Source organism: Castanea sativa, chromosome 12, assembly GCF_040712315.1.
Source record: "Castanea sativa cultivar Marrone di Chiusa Pesio chromosome 12, ASM4071231v1".
In the NCBI taxonomy this organism is placed as follows: domain Eukaryota; kingdom Viridiplantae; phylum Streptophyta; class Magnoliopsida; order Fagales; family Fagaceae; genus Castanea; species Castanea sativa.
Genome location: NC_134024.1, coordinates 48,516,344 through 48,533,588, shown reverse-complemented (window position 1 = coordinate 48,533,588; position 17,245 = coordinate 48,516,344). Strand labels below are relative to the sequence as shown.

Here is a 17,245-nt window from a genome sequence, read left to right as displayed (position 1 = left end):
TCATCTATGTAGTTGGAAAAAGAAATCACATGGCTGGCTTGAGAAAAAGTGATCTCTTTGGTGAAAAATGGCCCAAATTTACTTCTTTCCATTTGATTTTACAACAATACTGGAATTGGAAAAATGTAGTAAATGCCATAAAGAGAAAACTCACCCCATTTAATTCTTTTTTATTTTTGATTTTTTGATGAATAAGAATAATGTTACAATGCAAATGCTCTTAACTCTTAAGCCATATTAGTGGAAAGATTTTGTGGACAAGGGTGTTCTTGTACGAGGAAGAAAAAGTGGAGGACCACATGGACTTGATGTTGGAGACAGTGAAAGGGACGAGGTGGCCATAAAGGCCAAGAATGAGGCAGCCTAAGAGGAAGGATTCGGTGCAGAGAGGAGTGGAGGGGTTAGGGGAGAGAGTTGGGTTGGTGTTAGGGAGGAAAGTAGTGGCGCAGAGGCTGAAGTCCATGAAGATACGGTTAGTGATGGTGGTGTCAATTGGAGGAGAGGCTAGTGAGGGTGGTGGAGGAGTGGTGGTGGTTGTGGTGGTGGTGGGAGAGGAGGAGTTGGGGTTGAGGTACTAAAGAGCAAGCCATGATGGTGGAATGAACATATTGTTTTTTGTTTGTGGATGGGTATCGTGGTGGGAGAGGAGGATTTGGGGTTGAGGTACTAAAGAGCAAGCCATGATGGTGGGAGAGAGGGAGGGAGAGTGAGATTGGTTTTTGCTGGAGGCTTGGGGTCCACTCATTTATAATTTGGATAGAATATGAGTTGTTCTAAACTTCTAAATATTACACTTTTTTACTATTCAAGTGTGGCATTGTTTTAATTTTTGGTTTAATTTTTGTCTATAAAATCTGATTCTGTTTTCAAAATATTCTGTTTGTCCATATCGGTAACTAATATGGCTTAAGAGTTAAGAGCACTCACATTGTGGTTCCAAAAATTTCTGTCCATCTAAATAACCCTTTTTATTTTTATTTTTATGTATGTTGTATTAAGAAATATAGAGCCTAAGGTATTTCTTGTTGACAGTTTGGAATTTGAAACTTTTCATCATCTTACTTGTCTGTCACTAGGGAACTGATGTCAAGCTATTCTATCTAGGCGAATGGATGTGGCTGTCCTATATATCATATATATGGTGTGCATCACTTTCAGATTGGTTGAATCAATGCAGTGGCCTTGAAGCTTTCAATTGCTAGCATTTTCCCAAGCTTTGCAGTAAAGAAGTGTGGGCTTTGTCTCATAAGTCATAATAGCATGATAATATGTAGAGTTCTAGCAAACAGTAAGGCACTGCATGGCTTCTTTATCTTACAATTGGGGTCACATTTATTATTTTATAATTCACATTAGGGAAAGAAATAAGTAAAACTGTAATGGTGTAATAAGACCTAGTAGAACTAGAAGTTGTAATCGAGAATCATAACATGAAAGACTGAAGATATCGGTTGATCCCATGCTTAGGGAAAAAGGGAAAACAAGAATAATTTTTCCTCTACATTCTCTTCTCCCTTTGTAACTTTTGAGCTATTCTTAAGTTAATGGTATGTCATCCACCTCCTAGTCTTCTGTCAATAGATTTATTTAAAAGAGTTTTTTTTTTTTTTTTTGAGTAGAGTGGTAAGATTTTACAGCTCTTCTATGTGACATGCTACAAACAAAAAGCTGGTTGTTGTGGCTTTTCCCAACATGACTAGAAGGCCAAGTTATCCACTTGGGCTCCTTAAATATGTTGGATGTCCTTTTGGGTATCATTTGTAGTATTCTTCTAAAGAAAAGGGAGGTCTTATCTCTATTTTATCTTTTGGCCTGAGGACTATTCATAGAAATCGGAGATATCCACTAAGTGTTGGCACTCATTAGTTTGTCATCAGTGAATAAAAGATGTGAAATTCTCAGTCGACCCCAGCATGTATTGATATCATGAATCCTTTCCTCTGTCTTCACCTCCCTCAATAGGATTGACATCCCTTCTACACATAGGAGCAATAAGTATGGTTGTATAAATACTTTGGGCTCACACACTCCATAGTGAGCGCTATCTACTCTGTCAAAACCTGGCTTATGCATGAATTTCTCCAGAAAACCCTACTCCATCCAGTTGTAGGCTTTCCACATATTAAGCTTCAACGCCACCTATCCCTATTTCCTTATTCTTTTTGTTCTCAAGCTGTTCAACACTTCCAAAGCTACTGTCATGTTATTAGTAATCAATCTCCCTAATACAAATGCACTTGGGGAGTGAGACAATGAATGGAAGAATAGACTTTAGCATATTTGCCAGGACTTTTAAGATCACTTATTATTACATTACAGATGCTAACAGGTCTAAAATCCGCTTCTAGTTGTGGATTTTAGACCTGTTTTTAGGAATTGGGACTATATGAGTGTAGTTTATCTTTTTTAAGCATATGGCTTGAGTTTAGTATGGATAACACAACCTCTACAACATCATCTCCTACAATATGCCAAAAATTGTGGTAAAAAAAATTTGACATATCATATGGGTCTGGTGCATTGGATGAGTGCATCTGAATAATGCCAGTTTTATCCCAATTGTAGTAAATGTTTAGTGTAGCCTCCTATTCATCACATCCCTGACTACCCTCTCTGCCGCCTTCATAGTTGAATCAATTCTCTGTGGATTTGATGTTAGGAGCAGTTCCTTGAAGTACTTATCTGCTATATCCTTTAGCTGGTCCTCTTCATGCACCACTTCCCCCCCCCCCCCCCCCCCCAAGAGGTTATTCTTCCTCCTCTAATTCACTTTCTGGCGGAAAAATTATGTATTCTTGTCTTCAGCCTTCAGCTATATTGCTATTAACCTTTGTCTCCAATGCACCTCTTCAGGTAACAGAAGGTTATTAATTTCCACTTTTAAGGCTGAAATTTTCGGCCCATGACGCCCATTAATTTGTGATTATCATTCTCTAGGGATTCTAGTGACACTAGTTTCTCCTTTATTTGGCTTTGCATAGCCCCAAAAGTTTGTTGGCTCCACTTTCCTAATGCCTTCCAACAAGTTTTGATCTACTTAGCACATACATCAGACTCCCCCAGCATGCCATTTGCTTCCATGTTTCCCCTATAGTCTTTTCACATTCATGATGCCCCATCTGCTTCTCTTCAAACCATTATACCCTCTTCACATTCGGTTTGCATATCTAGTTCTTGTAGTGCTTGATTAGAAGAGAAGTGTGGGATATGTATGACCCACTTTCGTTAAACCATGCCATTCATGATAGAGTAGCTAGGGCCCTGTCAAGTCTCTCTTGGATGTTCTCCACCCCTTCTCGATTATTATTCCACTTAAATTCCACCCCTTTGAAATCTAGGACCACAACCTGACATCGGTAAATTACTTCTTGAAAATCCATCATCATCTTCAATGGTCTCGCTTGTGTACCTTGTGAGAAAAGTTTTATATGCATAACCAAGGAGTAGAACCAATCCTGTTAAGAAAATTTAGTGGGGCCCAAGATTCCCCTCTGTTAATGTTCGGGGTGATAGAATTCTGTTAGCCTCCCTTTCTCTGATATTACTATTGAGTATTTTTGACTACACATACCACAAAACCTTATTCTTTCTTCACTACTATGCACATTGCGAGTTCTCTTTCTTTTTTGCTTTCATTTGGCAAAATTAATCTAACTCTCACAAATTCTCATTAATTTGTGTGCTTTACAAAATTTGTTGTCAACAACACCCAAATTTTGTTGTTTCTTCCCTTGCATTACCTCCCAAGCAAAAATCACATTTCAAATAATAGCTTTGTCTTCCACAGCAAGACAACCCAAAAATAATCAATTTAATTTTTCCTTCTTCAACTAGGAATCCAATTAACTTTCCAACTCACAATTGGATGTTGAGACAATTTCCCAACAAAAATAAAACTTTTAACTATTAACTTCAAAGCAATCATTCAATTAGAGTAAGAACATAGCTTTTGTGGGCCATGCTAAACCTTTCTATGCATGAGTGTTGATTAATGTTGCATCTTGAGTCCCCACGCTTCACGTTGCATCTTGAGTCCCCATGCTTCACATTCTTCAATGTGTTTAATAGGTTCTTAATTGCCGTTGTTGGGGAGACTCAAATTGATCAGTAAGATAACATAACATATTAAGACATCATTTAACCTAAAATCTTAAGCCAATGAGTTTAAGCCCAATTATGTTATATTAATCATTCACTTTTGTTATAATTATTCAATGTGGAATTTCACTACTTAACCAATTACGGTACTCACATGTGAATATTTCAAAACTTGTATGGACCTCAACGTGAGAAAGGAGAAATGAGAAAAACAATTTGGCAATGAAGAGAGAGAGAGAGAGAGGCAAGTAAAAGAAATGGAAGAGTAATTAAGAACTAATACTGACGTAGATTAATTAAATACTTTTTTTCAAATGTCTCCACAATGACTAGTTTAGTGTGTTATAACAACATTTTGAACTTAATTGGCATTTAATTGATACATAGAGCAAGGACAAATAGAAATGTTCAAATAGAAACACTAGATAATGTATTCCTACTAGTGTCATGGACATTGGTTACCGATATTATACAATATTAATAAGGAACAAGGCAAATATTTTAAATATAGGACTTGGACATGGAAGGGCCTAGAGTACAACAATATATATGTATATGTGTGTGTGCACACGCACGCGTGTATGAATTATCCTAAAATTAAGGGTATAATTATTGGAAATATATAGGAAAACTACTTCAATGAATATAATTAAATTCTCCTTAATATAGCTTAATATGTTGTCTTTTCTACACAATACTTATCATATTAAAACTACCCCACATATTGGCACTGCAGCATACTTGCATATATTCCCTGCCCAATTGACATCACCATTGTCTTTAGAAATGGTCATGTGCAATTTTGCAATGAGAGAGGGGGGAGACTTCATCTAAGCAGATTACTTACTTGTATTCAACTGTAAAATCTTATATTGAAGAAATCATAGCTACAATGTGAATGACCAAAATTCATATGTAATCCGTTTTATTTTTTATTTTATATCATCCTGAAATAACTTGTATTTTGAATGGGCACAATAAGATGGAGGGATCAAAACTCACAAGTAATTCATTCATATTAATCCAAGAATACATTTAATTCTATACTCAATTTTATAACATGTTTAAGTAGTTGATTATAAATGGTAGGGTGGAGACACTCCGTTCACAACTTTTTATGTGAACTTACCATCTTTTTTTCTTCTACAACTCACATAAATTATTTTAATAAATCTTGAAATTAAGTGTGCAATTTTTTTATTTTTCGGGTAACCAAACGCATATATTAAAGAAGCTAAGTCCTTACAAACTGACTCAAAAGAGCATTAGAGTTTCCAAACTCTATAAAAAAAAAAAAAAAAAAAAAAAAAATGAAAGATGAGAATGTGGTCCTCATACAAAATTGAGTGTTTTCCATTTTTATGTTTTTTTGATAGCTTCCAGGTATTTTCTTATGCATATGGAGGTTTGCACATATGGAACCCAAATGGAAAAAGTAGCTAAAGTTGGGCTTGATGGTCAAAGAAAATAGAAGAAGAAAAAAAAGTGTGAAGCATAATCTTATAAATTACTGATCACAAATTTTTTTTAATATTTATTTATTATCTTGTTGAACTTACTAGTACCAATCATATTCATTATTACATTTATTATTATTTTTTTAAAATTTGTATTATTTTTAATAATTTTAAAAAATAAAGATATTATTGTTCAATTAAGTATCCCCAGATTACAAAGTGACATTATTGTTCAATTTTAATAAATTGTGATATTGAGTGAGTGCATTTTGTATTAGATTCCGTGTGCAAGTTTCCCTTTCCTAGCTTTTTCCCTTTTCCTTCTTTTTTTTTTTTTTTTTTTTTTTTTTTTTTTTTGGGGATAGCTTATAGGTATTTTCTTGTGCATATGGAGGTTTGCGCAAGTGGATCCCAAGTCCAAGTGAAAAAAAGAAAAAGTTGGTTTGACAATAAATAAAGAAGAAAAGACTTTATGCGACAATTTATAGTGGGATGTCCACTTGCCTACCGACCCTAATAAAAGTTGGGTTTGATAGTCAAAGAAAACAAAAGAAGAAGAAGAAGAAAGATAGAACAAGGAAAAAATTGTGAAGCATAAGAAGATATATAAATACTACGTCAATGAATAGGTAAAATTCTATTTACTATAATCCAATTTTTCTGCGATGTATTATCTTATTATGATCACCTCACTTATTGGCATAATAGCATAACTGCATTATTGTATTGGAGAAATTATAGCTACAGAGTGGATGGTTACTTGATTAAGAGAGAAGTCATCTTTATAGTTTTGTCTTGCTAACCATTTCCTTTTTATTTTAAAACAAAGTTCGCCACAAAGGCTCTAACCCCACTAATTATTCTTTTATTAGATGTGAATTTTGAATAATGCGTGGTTGGATTACATTTTTTTTTCTTATATGCTTCATGTTTGCAAATTTTTTAGAATAATAAAAAAAAATAGTTATATCATCAATCAAATGTTTAATTTTCAAGTTTTTGTAATCTAAAATTATGCATTAAAAATAAAATTATAGATTGAATAGTAAATAGCATCTAATTGACATGAAATTTAATATGCATATTAAGAACATGAAGAACAGATACTCAAGCAGTTAGAATTCTAAAATATATAAACATGTTAATTTTTTTAGTAGAAGTTGTAGCCAATAGTTACAAACAATCTTTGTCCTTTAGTATTTTTTTTAAATAATATTATTTAGCAAAAATAACCTAGAGAGGGGCTGGTATTCACAAGTAATCCATTCAAATTAATACAAGTATAAATTCAATTTTATACTCAATTTTACACAATTTTACAATATATTTAAGTGGTTGATAGGGTAGAAACTTGTTCACCACTTGTTTACATCAACTTATCACCCTTTTTTTTTCGTGCCTCACAGTAGACCATTTTGATAAATTGTGATATTTTGAGTGAGTGCAATTGTGAAAGACTGAAAATGACCCTTGTCTTCCTCTTCTAGGTGTTTTCCTTTCATTTTTAGGGAAATGTTAACAAGCACCGTGCGGTGCTTGTTAAGATTTCCTTATATATACATCCTACTTAATAAAAATGACAAAAAGTTATTAAAAAAGTTGCTTAAAAAGATTTTAAAAAAATTGTTAAAAAAGAAAAAAAAATGCAAAAAGTAAAAAAGTAAAAAATATATTGCAAAAAACTACAAAAGGTTACTGTTAACAAGCACCACAACCCCCCCTTTTTTTTTTTTTGGGATAGCTTTCAAGTATTTTCCTGTGCGTATGAAAATCTGCAAAAATGGGAGTCCACGTGAAAATAGTTACAAAAGTTGGTTTGAATTTGATAGTAAAAATAAAATAAAGAAGAAAGGAAAGGTCTACACAGGTGGTCCCCACGTGAAAAAGCAGCAAATTTAGTTGGGTTTGAAAGTCCAAAATACAATCTAGTGGGGTTGGCTAAGTGGTTGAGCACTTAGTTTCAAAGTGGTTGTCTTGGGTTTGACTAGGAGCTCCCTAATTTAAGTCCAGGCACCAACATTTTGAAAAAACTCCATGGGCCAGCGATTTATCTCATTATGGGCCCACCCATCGCAGACAGTAATTAGTCTCTGGTTGAAAACTTTGGGAAAGCCAAAAAAAAAAGGGTCCAAAATACAATGACAAACCGCCCTTATACTAGCGTCACCTTTGTTTCATTTGTAAATCCTATTAACTTCTATGAAAAAAACAAGCTCAAGGAAATCCAACCCTAAAAAATTAAACCAAACCAAGAAATTCCTATAGAAACTCACACATGGTTAAAAAAAAAAACAGAGGGTTCTTTGTGGATTAATATAACAATTCTAGTAAAAGAAGAGAAGAAGAAAAAAATACAAAACAAAAAACAAACATATCAGGTGGTGGTTGTCAAATGGTGGTGGAAGCACAAACTGTCGTCGAGACACTAGTGGCGATACGACGGGGTTACCTATCATGGTGGCTCTGGTTCTATCATCTCTCTCCACTCTCTGGTGCTTAGACTTAGCTTTCTCTTCTTTCCATCGGTTTCAAATCACTCATATTGAGTTTGCTAAATTTTAAATCTCACGTGCATCTCACATGCTTTTATTTTGTTAGTTTTTTAACACCAAACTAACAGAGGTATTGATTTGGCATATATATATATATATATATATATATATATATATATATATATATATATATATATATATATATATATATATATATATATATATATACACACATAGTTTATGGAGTAAAATGGTCAATAAAAAGTTTAGGGGGTGTCTTGGCCATTAGTTGAAAGTTTAGGAGGTATATGGGCATTTTTCCTAGAATGTCAATTTTTTTTTGCCATGTGTCAATAATAAATTCCACCATTGTAATAAATATCCACCACAAGCTCTTTTAAACACTCCAAATTGTCCTTAAATACACATTATAAATTCCACCTTTATAATAAATTCTTAAATAATGTGTAGTTAAATATTCACTATTAGCTCCTTTAAATACTCCATCAACATTTTTTTTTTCCTTTTTTCTCTTGGAAAAAACTTTATAAATAATTTTTATCAAACTGGGTATTACTAATACACATCATTTAGGGGGGAATTCTAGATTTAAATATGCTACTCTTACACTTTTGTGTTACACGCCTATTCATTACCATTTCTATTTAAGTTTTTAGAGAAAAAATGAATACAGAAGAAAAAATACAGTGATTTAGATCCTTTTGAGGAAAAGAAAAAAAGTTAGTGGGCTATTATATCAACATTTGTAACTCATAACTCTTCAATTTCTTATATCTGTGTAACTTATAGCTACTTATATCCTATTTTTTTTTTTTTAAATTTCATTAATAAATGATAATTGCACTATATATAACAAACTACATTATAAATTCCACTTGCAACAAAAGTATTCTCACAAAGGTACGACAACTTTTCCTCTTTTTTTCTTTCAAGTTATTTAATCTTTTCTTTGTATTCTATCAATCTTCTTTTCATTTTTGAAGTAATTCTTCTATTTTATTTGTTGAAGAAATTAAATAGAAAGTAGATAATCTCAAGGTTGTTGTTGATGATGTTCTTCATATATAGAAAGTCACTGAGAAATTAAACAAATCTTGAAGTCAGGTAATAAAGAGATACATGAAAATTGTGGGATTTCACTTCTCTTGATGCGGATAAAATTCCATTGTTTGTTGATGTTCTCGATAGATAAGCTTTCAAGTACTTTTTTTGGGGTTAAATAGCAAATTTGATGCAATTGATGTTATTAACTATCGGCATGTACACTCTTTTTTTTTAAAGTATATATAAGTGGTTAATTGAAAATTGCTCAATTGGATTTCTCATTTTATTATTTACAATTTATGCTTTCAAAGGGTGGAAAATAAAGTAATCAAATTTGTCACAAATTATAAGAATACAATGTTCCAGGCTGGGAGGTTACTAAAGGTGGGGCTTGTTTGGTATATGAGCAAGACATGGAAGATTTCAAGCAAACTAAGGTCAGGTGTAGCAACTGCATCATCACTCCATACGAGGATGATTTTGATGATTTAGCAAAAGATACCAAAATTAAGCGAAGAAGTCATCGTGATGACTCTGATGGAGATATGGCTAGCCCTAGTGGAGAAGGTATACCTCAAGTGAAGTAGATGTACCACACCCAAAGAGGACACGAGTACTCCCTGATATAATTGAGAGATTCATTCCGCTTTTAAGAAATTGGATTGGGAATTCAAGCAAACATGAACAATGTGACTATGATTGCAAGGAAGAGGAAGTGAAATCCTGGTGAATTTGGATTTGGTAACTTTCATGAATATGCATGGCTGATAAACTTTATTTTCTGATTTTATGTAAGTCCCCTCTTTCTCTCCCTTATGGATCTTGTTTGTTTGTAACTGCATATATATATATATATATATATATATATATATATTTTTTTTTTTTTTTTCTTTTTTAAATATTCATTTGGCATATGCTTGTATTTTTTTTTTCTAAATTTTAATATGTGACAAGGGCCATATATATGGGTTAACAAATTTGTGATTCCAATTTCTACTAGTTGATACCAAGAAGTTATCGGACTCTAGTTGGCGAGGACAAAAAAGTGTCACAACTGATTGTATGGAGGGTAAATTTGGCACTCTAGTTTGTTGCTCTCTTTTTATAGAATTTACTACAGCTTCCCATGCAATAGTTGCGTGCCATTCCTTTTGCTTCTTTTACGTGTGAGGTGAAATTGTAGCAAAGGTGATAAAATTGCTTCTTGAACTGATTGTATGGGTCAAAATCTTATTATTGATGTACTCAGTACAGAACTTTTATTTATTTAAATATTTATTTTTTCCTGTTATCTACGCACTTCTTTATTTGAGTCTTCTAGCATACAGCTACCATCCTTTGACTCTTAGGAATTTGGAAACCCATGTCATGTTGTTCCATCTAGGTTAACTGATGTGGCTATCTTATATATTGTGTGGTTAGTGGGTCACTTTCAAATGCTCGTAGCTTGATGTACCGATAATGGAATGGAAGGATACTTGAGGTTCAAGTTGCTGCCCAAAGCCAAGTTCTGTTCCTCGCTATTTCATTTCTTCTTGGATGCTTTCTCTTCTTTTTCTTTGAGTTGCGTCTTGTTCTTTTCTTTCTAAAAGCCTTTCAACTTCCTCTTTTGAACTTCAGGTTTTGGAGATAATGGTGCATACGGTCAATTATCAACCCAAGAAATAGGGTAAAATCTGCAAATCAAGTTCAGGCTTTCAGAATATACGTGCCGGACCAATCTGAAAGGAAATTAAAGCAGACAATCATGACGCATTACATCACCACAAGAGAAGTATTTCTTGTTAGTTGATGAAGGAAAACAGTCAACTTACATGCTTACCGTAATTTGGTAAATAACAGCAGTGTGCTCCGAAAAGTGTAAATATAGGCAACATTGAAGCTGCCCGGAAAGTGTTTGATGTATTGCCTCAAAGAGGCATAGATGCATGGAATGCCATGATAATAGCCTATTCACGCCATGAGTACCCAGATGAAGTTCTAAATCTATATTGTCAGATGATCTTTGAAGGTGTTAGACCCGATAACGATAACTTGACTTTCACGGTGGCCCTCAAGGAATGTTCGAGGTTGTTTAATTTGAAAACAGTAGAGAAACTTTGGTGTAAAGCAATGGATTGTGGGTTTGAGTTTGATGTGTTTGTTGGGTCTTCAGTTTTGAATTTTTATGCAATTGTGGTATTTGATAGTATGCTGGGAAGGGATCTTGTTTGTTGGACAACTACGATAAGTGGGTTTGCAAAGAGTGGGCTGCCAATAAAAGCGTTTGATATGTATAAGCGCAAAAGGAGGCAATGGACGGAGATGGGATTGTGATGGTGGGGTTCACACAGGTATGTGCAAATCTTGGGGACTTAGAACAGGGCCTTTCTGTTCATGGGTATTTGATTCAGAAAGATCTTCCTATAGATTTTGTAGTTCAAACTAGCTTGTGGATATGTATGCCAAGAATGGACATTTGAAGCTTTTCTTGTCATGTTTTCAAGAAGATGCCTTATAAGAATGCCATATCTTTGGGTGCATTTATTTCTGGCTTTGCTCAAAATGGTTTTGCAAATGGAATAGTGTCTCTTGTGAGTGCACTTCTAGCATGTTCCCAGGTTGGGTTTTGGAAATTGAGTAAATCTATACACAAATATATTGTGAGAAGGCTCAACTTTGATCGAATATTAGGTACTGCAGTGTTTGGCATGTATTCAAAATGTGGCGCCCTTTCTTGGGCATACACTTTCTTTGATCAGACAAATTTCCAAGACTCAATCTCTTCAAATACAATGATTACCAGCTATAAAATTCATGGGTATGGAAAAGAAGCACTGTCTGAAACTGCTATACAAAGGTGAGGGGAAGTGGGAAAGTACCAGTGTAGAGTGTAGTGGAAGTGAAAGGAAAACTTCATGCTTTTCTTATGGAAGATAAGAGCCATTATCAATATGAATATATGATGCAACTTTTGGATAAGTTGGCTCACGAAATGAGAGCTATTGGATATGTCCCAAAGACTGAATTTGTGTTGCATTCCCTTGAAGAGGAAGTCAAAGAAAAAATGTTATGTAATCAGAGTGAGGCTTGCTGTTGCTTTTGGTCTCTTAAACACAGGGCCTAGAACCAGATTACTGATCATAAAGAACCTTAGGGTGTTGTGAGGGATGTGAAGTGATTTCATCACTTCAAGAATGGGATCTACTCAGGTGGTGACCACTGGTGAAGCCAATGTGCATGTATAGCCTTTCTCTTTGCTGGATTTGTCACAGCTGAGGTGTTGAAATATCAGGGTAGGATCTGACATAGGAAACCAAGTTGTTAATATTATAATGGGGTAATGGAAGAGACAAGCAAGCTAACATCTCAATTGCATACTACAACCTCCAAGGAGTGTAAAGACGAAGCTTGGTAACCAGTACAGTCCTTTGAGATGGTCCCATCCAACATATCCATATCTAGCTGGGTAGCTGGCAGAATTTGGTTGTTGATATACATCCACCACTTTTTCAATTTCACCTTTGTACTATATACTCCAGCCAAGTTCAAAGAGATTTTGTCAAAAATGATACACTTTCTTTATTGCTCACGGTAGATGCAGCTCGTTGAAAGGATTTATCTCTGATTGCAATGCCAAAGAAAAGGACTGGCGGGATTTTTTTTTTAATCCAAATGTCTTCCAAGGTGCTTAGCTTCTACAAGACTGATTTGCCTCTTAACAGCTCAGGTAATTAATCCCTTTGAACTCTTAATTTTTTTTTTTTTCTCTTGCTTTCTAGTGTTAAAGGGGATACATTTTTTTCATCTCATAATATCATGGCTTTTACTTCTGCCGCATGAAAATTCAAAATTTTTGAGGATATTATTTGGTTTGACTTTTAGAACATGGATTCTCTAACAAAAGCAAAATTGGGAGTATAGCCACAACTTAGGGAATTTCATATGTTTACTATTTCTGGATACAGTTCACATGTTCTAGTATTTAGTTGATAATATAGACCATTACAAAAATGGTCTGAAGTGCAGCCCCTTTCCAATTGTAATTCGTTTTAGTACATCACTTGTGGCTACATACATACAAACACATATATGTATAATATAATTGATTGTAGTGGCTAATTGAGGTTGTGAGCTCTTTAGATTAGATTCTATGTATTTCATTCCCTGTTTTGGGGGATAATGCCAGAGTTTTGAGCTTATGCGAAGGGTACAATTTCCTTTCCTTCTTGTAACCATGGACTAAAGGATGAGTGAGAATGACATATGCTCAAATGGCCTCTAAAAGTGCTCATTGAAATGTTGGGCAACATAAAGAAGTTCATGTGGAACTATTGCTTGATGGCTGATTGTGCATACCTTTTGTCATTTTGGGGATGTTAAGGGTTATTTTCACCTTTCCTCTACTTTAGAAAATGTTTTTGTACTATATCAACAGCCAATAAGGATTCAACATTTGTAAGGGGTCCATCTCCTCCTTTGGGGAGGGGGATTGACCTCCATAAAGAGCACAATTCACCACTCTGAGATACTTCATTGTTCACCCTTTTCCAATATTAGTAATACTAGTGGCTAGAGGTTGAGGATTCCATGCCTCACTTTTGATTTTTCACTCTCATTGCTCCTTCAAAAGGGTTTTCCATGTAAATATTGTGTTATTTTATTTACATTCTCATCATTTAAACCTCTACCACTCAAAAGCCCATTGTTGTTACAATAATGAAAACCAAATGTATGGATAGTAGCTTCCCTATACTTTTTGATCATCTCTGGTGGCATTGAAATTGAAGGCCATAGGTTTACTTTATGCTGGACCCGACTGGTTTTACGGCTAACACAACCAAGTTGGCACTCAGCAACAACAATGGAGAGGGAGGAGGAGGAGGAGGTGAGCTTAGAGAGAGAAGGTGATAACTTTCGGTATTAGAGAGAGAATGTGTTAAATTTTGGAAAAATATATATATATTGTCAGCAAGGAGCTCGTTTAAGGACATGAATAGTAGTTTTTCACCATTAGATTTCATGAAAATATATTTTTTTAAAAGAGTGTAATGTGAACCTATCTTATATACATGTGTGTGTGCGTGTGTGTATAGGTAAAGTAAAGAGTCAATTAATTAAGATTTAAACCTATGCAACTTGGTCTTTTATGTCTAAGGTAATTTGATTGTTATTCTAGCAATGAAATTCACCTTATATGTTGAAAGACTTGGAAAGGATTTTGCTCTCAAATATGTGTTTGGGATTGTAGCCTTTAAACGATTGGTCTTGTAGTACAACATAAAAACCTGGACTTTGAAATTTTCCAAAGTCTGAAACCTGATTAATTATTTTAACGATTATATTGTTGATGATCTCTGAGGTAGTTACAAATTTTGCTGATTTTGTTCTGTTTTCTTGATTAGAAATATGTGAAAATTTTACTTTTAGGTATTTGGAGTTTTTGCTGAGTTTGCCCTGAAATTGGGCCTGTAGTAGTTAAATTAGGCTCCTTCTGATGCAGGCCTTCTTGTTTTTCTGGGTCCCAAAATAAGAGACTGAATTAATACCATTATTTTCTGTTTTCATTGAAAATCTGATTCTAGAAATGAAATGTTGTCAACTCCTGATGTGTCTCTGTATGACAGGTTAGCTCTGTTGAGTTTATTACTTAAAGCAATAATATTGATTTCTTTCTTTGAAATTTGCAGTAGATTGATTCTCTGCTATTAATTGAATATCATTAATTGTGTTAAGGCCGCCTACCATGACCTCTTCCAAACTCTGCAAAAAGTGGAAGCATTGTGCACTAGCTACGACCTTTATCTACGCACTTCTTTTTCAGTCTATGAGCATCCAGCTACCATCCTTGAAAATTTGGAATTGAAATCGTATTAATAGTCATTTGGAAACCAATGTCATGTTGTTCCATCCTGGTGAATTGACATGGTTCTCCTATATAATATGTGGGTCATTTCCAGATTGGTTGAATCAATATAGTTGCATTGAAGCTTCAACTGCTAGCTGTTGCCCAAGCAAGCTTGACAGTGTAGAAGCGTCAGCTTTGTCACTACATGGTGTTTTTATCAGATAATTGGGGTCTCGTTTGTCAATTGATGTTTGATAATAGAGAAAGAAATAAGCAAGATTGTAATGGTAAAGCAAGACCCAATAGAACTAGTAGCTGTGATGGATATTTCAAACTAAAGAGAATACCATTGATCCCATTCTTAAAGAAAAGGGAAACTGAGTTGTAGAATAACCTTTCCTCTGTTTGCACTGCTACCTTCAATATTTTTGAGCTCTTCATTTCTATGTTACTGGTGTGTCATCCACCCTCTAGTCCTCTGTCAAAGATTTATTTAAAATAGCTCATTTATTTCCTCTTCTTTGTGATTTGACTTTACCATGAGTAACTTCAACTCAAATTAGCACTGCCTCATTTTCTCTCTTTCAAATTTCTGTGGACGAATACTTCAACAGCTAGCAGAAATTTATACCAAATTTACGTATTTCCTCTATTTAAGTTTCTTGTCAATCAAATTTTCCAAAGTTGCATGCCTACATGATATTGTACCCAGTTTTCCTTTTTTGGATGAATGAAAATATATTATGAAGAAAAGACACAGTACAAAGCCACGCACAACATAATTGTATCAACAACAGAATAACTAGACATGATACAGATTATTAAAAGAAGAACAAAACTCTTGTCACAAATCCTAGCTTGTCCTAATTTCATCTTGACTCTTACTAGGACATCAAATACAATCACACCAGCATCCAGCATAGACATAACAGATGTAGCAGGACATGCTAGTGAAGAAGGTAGCTCTAATAACCTACCTTACCCGAATATGATATAGCTTTTTAATAATATTGAAAGATTCATGCCAAGTTTGGGAAATTTGATTGGGAGTTTAAGCACACAAGGTGACTCTGATTATGAGAAATACCAGTGAAAGTGAAAATAGTAGCTTTGGCAAATCCAGAAGGCTAATATACTTTCTTCTTTGAATAAGTCACCATCTTGCCTCCTTTCACAAATCATGGTGCACATGACACACCCACCAATCAAATGGAACAAGACAAACCTTGGGCTAGCATGATAGATTGCCGGAATACAAGCTGATCATATATATATATATATATATATATATATATCATTCATTGGCATATACTTGAATTTCTTTTATGTGTCATTCTCTTTCGTTATTTCTGAGCCTAGCTGTTATGACAAATGAAGTCCAAAAATTGATAGTATTTGTATCTTCAAACCTTAGGACATGTTCTTCTTGATAATAATATATCCTTTTCTTGATGTGGTTTTTTACAAGTTCTGGGAAGGATTTAGGCAGTACATGAGGGAGTTTGGTGAATTGGAAAATGTAATAATGGTGATGGTACTGTGAACAATTCCTGTATTTGATTAAGGATACTGAAATTTTTGGTTTCTATGTTCAATATTCGTCCTCTGTTCATGCAAAATAATTTTTTTTGCTATTTAATTCTCTCATTACTTGCTAAAAGACTTAACTATTTATAAAATTTTACCTTCCTAGCCTGCAAAAACATAAATTTGCCTAGTTTTGGTAAAATTCTTCCATAGAAATGAGAATTAAAGGTTGATGATTTCCTAAATTCCTTCCTCCTTCACTAAGCTGTTAGCTGGAAACTAATATTTTACAGGCATTGGTTTGATGAGTGATTATTGTTTGACCTCACTTTTAGTGTTAGTTTCTATCATGCATTAGATGGTATACTTTCGTTGTGTTTCCAGATTTTCTGTTAATTGGATGGTGGGTTTCTGCGGCTTGGTGACTAATTGGTTTCTGCTATGGTAGCAAAATCGCAAAACAAGGTGTCCTAATTGATTTGGCTTTGTCGTATTTAGCTCTTCAAAAGATCCTTAGGTATTGAGCAGCTAGAAAATTAAATTCAATCAGGGTAGGTAGAGCAAATGGACATTCTGTCCAATTAAATTATCTGATATTCATGCTGTCAAAAAAACTGAAATAGCCAACCACCTCAAAATGATGTTAAAAGCTGTAAAGCAAATTAGGCAATCTATAGTTTTACAGCTTTATGTTCCCATTGTCTTGTGATATTAGTACAAATTGACGTTAAATTATCTTATTATCTCACTTGTATACCATATGCAACAAAGCTTACCCA

General features: G+C 34.2%; 1 pseudogene; it reads left to right on the top strand.

The window, feature by feature from the left end:
- Positions 1-9,525: 9,525 nt before the first annotated feature.
- LOC142620821 (putative pentatricopeptide repeat-containing protein At3g25060, mitochondrial) lies at positions 9,526-15,385 on the top strand (annotated as a pseudogene).
- Positions 15,386-17,245: the final 1,860 nt, after the last annotated feature.